Genomic DNA, 4,560 nt, shown 5'->3' with positions numbered 1-4,560 from the left:
CTTGGTTATTAGGCTATGGAGCAGCTAGCATCTCACGTAGATGCACCTACTGATAACTTCCCTATTTATTGGAAGACTGTCTTCCTCATGTCAAAGGACTGTCCTCATTACTCCACTGAGATTTTTAAGACCTGCTATGGCTTAACAAACAGCTTAGTTTTCAGTAGCTGTGATTTTCCCTTTTTTCACAGACCATAGTTCTATTGCCTCTTTAATAAATCTCTTCATTGTTCCCAATCCATATTTTTTAAGTGTTAGAGATCTGTTGTATTTTATACTTCCTTTCCTCTGTAACTAATTATTTAGAGTACTAAGGAAATTATAGCTGGAAGGTTCTTTCCTAAAACACTACTATTACAGCCAATAAAATGGGAGGCTGCAACATAACATATAATGGTACACCCCTCTGGAAGTTCTTTCAATGACTTGATTATAATTAATTAAGCACAAAAGCAGCTGGCCATAATGCACTCTATACCATGTGCGATGTTGGCTCATTATAGTAAAAAAATAGCAAAAGGTTGTGGATGTGATAGTTCTTGCCAATATCTTATTCCCCAGCAGCACTGTTGTGCTTCGCTTTTACCTCTGCAACTGACTCCAGTGCCTGGAAACTTTCTGCTCAAGAATCAAGCCCTTTTGAACTAGTGTCATTCTCCAGTTGCTCACATGTTCCTCATCCTTCGTCTTCTGTCTATACTGCTCCCTTTTTATAGATGACTTTCCTTGCCATTTCAAGCCAGCTCCCTCCTTCAAGCTCACTTGCCTCTTAGAATCATAGAATCACAAAAAATAAGGGCTGGAAGGGACCTTGAAAGATTATCAAGTCCAACCCTCCTGCTCTGGGCAGGAATACTGCTGAGATCAAATGATCCCAGAAAGGTGTCTGTCCAGTGTCCTCTTGAAGACTTCCAAGGTTGGGGACTGCACCACCTCCTTGGGAAGTCTATTCCAGATTCTGGTCACCCTTACCGTAAAGAAGTTCTTCCTTACATCCAACCTGAAACAGTTCTCTAACGGTTTATAGCCATTGCTCCTTGTCCTCCCCTGGGGTGCCCTAGTGAACAGTTTCTCTCTCAGCTCCTGATATTCACCCCTTACATAGCTATAGATGGCCACCAAGTCCCCCCTCAGTCTTCTCTTCTTAGGCTGAACAGTCCCAGATCCCTTAATTTTTCCCATAAGGTTTGTCTTCCAGACCCTTAATCATTCTTGTGGCCCTTCTCTGGATTCTCCACATCTTTTTTGAAGTCCAGTGCCCAGAACTGAATACAGTACTCCAGCTCTGGGGTCTTACCAACACCGAGTAGAGAGGAAGTATCATTTCGTTAGCCCTGATCACGACACATTGACTAATGTTATTAGCTCGGTTGACTACAGCGTTGCACTGGCAACTCATGTGCATCCTGTAGTCAACTATAACTCTGAGGCCCTTTCAGCCATCATGCTGGCTAGGACATCTGCTTCTAATATTCGTGTCACTGGTTACTTCTTCCCAGATGAAGCACTCTGCATTTATGCTTATTGACCTGCATCCAGTTCTGCTCTGCCCACCTTTCCAGATTATCCAGGTCTACTTGGATCCACATCCTATCCCCTACTGTGACTGCTTTTCCTCATAACTGAGTATGGTCCACAAACTTGGCCAGCATGCTTTCCACATCCTCATCTAAATCACTGATAAAGATGTCAAACAGCATGGGACCAAGAGCTGAACTGTGCAGGACATAACTGGCCACCTCCCACCAAGATAATACAGACCCATACACTAACACCCTCTGAGTTCAGTCTCTTAGCCAGTTCCCAACCCAACTGACCATGGACTCTGTCAGCCCACAATCCCCTAGTTTTTTTAATAAAAGCATCATGGGAGACCATATCAAAGGCCTTTTTAAAATCCAAGTATATGACATTGTCACGGCGTGGGGTCCTGTAGGAGGGTCATGATCTCCCCAAGGCCCCCTCCCTGTGCCAAATTGGCCCAATGGGCACCCTTGATTCTTGCCCGCCATGTCTTTGATGATAAACTATATAATAGGGAGATCTGCCTTCATGTCCTCTTGGACACAGTTTGCTGTAATATCTGACCCCCTGGGCCCCTTTGTGGGTCCCATTCTGTAATGGGTGTTTCAGGGCACCCTAGCCTTATGGGCTATGTGTGGCTCCAACCACCCCTTTACCACGCCCCAAGCCTTGCAGATGGAACTGATGTTGTTTGGCCTGGGCCTTGTTATAATCTGGGCCCCTGGTCCTCCTCAGGCTCTCCATGGCCATCTCTGGCACTCGGGTTGGTGCACCCCCTGATGCGGCGCCCTCTCTGGTGCTCGGGGTCCCCACGCTGCTGTGGTTCCCCTATGAGGCCTCCTTCAATGCCTAATAGCCTCACCCAAGCCACCAATATTATACAATAATAAATCAAACACAAGCCCCTGGGCTGTAACAAACTCAAGCCACCCGGCTATAACGTCATTCAAACACTACCGGGGAATACTCCATCCCACCACAGTATCAGGAGCTGCTCATGCAGTCAGGCCTTTCCTCTTTGCTTGCACAGGCAGAGCTCCATCCCCCTTGGCTGCTGGCAAGGAACTGCCAGCCTGGCCTCAGCTGTGGGGTTTAAATGTGAGCCAGGCTCTGCCCCTTCTGGTCAGCTGACCGCTGGCAGGTGTGGGTCACTAGCTAACACTGGTTGCCCTGGCAACCAGCAGCTGGGGCTCCTCACTCACTGATAGGGCTCTTTCCCTATCAGTTTTCCCTCTGTAGAAGGAGCAGGGCACCTAAGTGCTCTGTGACAGACATCAACCATGTCCCACATCCTAGTGGTTTGTTACTTTATCACAGAAGGAGATGAGGTTGGTCAGACCTGCCCACAATGAAACCATGATGGCTATCCTTCAGCATCATGCCTTCTGCCAGCCTCTCACAAATGGTCGTCTTGATAATTTTTCCCCAAATTTTACCCCCTCTCAGTTCATTCCACCTTTCTTTTCAACTCCTTTTTTCAATCCATCATTCTATTCCTTCCCTGGATCCCCTTTTTCTTTTCTCCATCAATAGTGAAGTTTGATTTCTCTGCTCCCACAGCCCCAAATACACTAACTCACACCCTCTCAATTCTTCAGCATCAGTGTCAGAGCTCTCACAGCATACCCACACAGCCAGCCTGTCTCTTCTCTGTATATGAAATGCATTATGTTATTCCATATTAATCCCCTCTCTGCTGACTGTATCTTCACCAGTCTTCTCCTAGAGTTGCGGAGCATGCCAGCATAACTGGCACTTGGTGTCATTTGGACCAGCGTGATTTAACACCACTTTCAACAGTGAGAACCCAGTACCAGGAGGGCATAGCATAACATTGCATTCCTGGGGTTTGCTCAAGTTATTAATGTCTTTGCAGGCTTTCACTCTGAATGAAGGAACACAGTTTTTGGAAAGAGAGAAGGCGGATGCTAATACAGTTCTTAATTTTTAAATAAACAGGCAGATAAACTCAATGGGAAAGAAATAAAAGGAGATCAGACTGTAATTAAAGTGCGTCTACATTGTTCAAAAAGACTACTTTTTAATGAATATAGAAAGGCAAAAGCAGTTCTTGTTAAAGTATTCAAAACCACTTCTCAATTATAGCTCTTTCCTTGTGCCAAAATTAATTTTTCATGCCAGAGCATATTTTATACCTAAGGAGTTTGCAATAACATTTTTTCTCTCTTTAAAAAGTATTTCTTTTCTTTTAGTGTTCTAATTCTCAAAAAGACTGAACCATTTTTGCTCAAACTTAGAAAAATAAAGTCATGTTGGGGCCAAAACCAGCTGAAACATGTCAGTTCAGAAATTGTTTTCAAAATTTTAGGCCACTGAAAGAGCAGAGGTGAGAATAAAAATGAAAAGGTTGCTTTCACTCAACCTTGTTCAATAAGCAAAGAACAATCATCAAGAATTCCAAATACAAAGCATCCATAAAAAAGCGCAGAATAAATATTCTCCTGTATTGCATTCACTGGGTTACTTTTACTTTCCAGGATCTGCCAGGATATTCATACTTTATAAAGCCAGAGAGAAATAGATCCAGAACAGGGGATAAACTATTGTGGCTGTCCCTGATCATTTTTCACCTTGGAAATAATGCTTTTCTGTGAAGTGCTTTCTTATAAACAGCCATAATATTATACAGCAGCATGGAAAATGTTTTATCTGCAGCAGCAGACCCAAGGATGTGTGAACCATATTTTTTCAAGGATAGCAGAAGATGCAATATGACCACATGGAGATGATTTACAAAGAACAGGAGAACACCTTTTGATGGTGCTCTATAATGTTATCATTAAGTATAATGAAAGTAATGGATGTTCTAAAGGTAACCTTTAGAATTGCTTTTGTGAAGTCATATAGGGTTACTGAACAACGTAAAACATTAACTGGGTGCATCTACATGTGCATTTACTGAGTAGCAAATTTCCTTACTGCTCAGTAAGTGGTTTTTAGGCCAGCGTCTGCATGTGCAGTCATTAAAGCACAGTAACGCTGTGTGTAGACTGACTTGGGACTAAAGTTAGTCCC

Source organism: Gavialis gangeticus, unplaced genomic scaffold (genome assembly GCF_001723915.1).
Source record: "Gavialis gangeticus isolate Ggan-Ray unplaced genomic scaffold, GavGan_comp1, whole genome shotgun sequence".
Taxonomy (NCBI): domain Eukaryota; kingdom Metazoa; phylum Chordata; order Crocodylia; family Gavialidae; genus Gavialis; species Gavialis gangeticus.
This window is presented reverse-complemented; position numbering follows the sequence as displayed.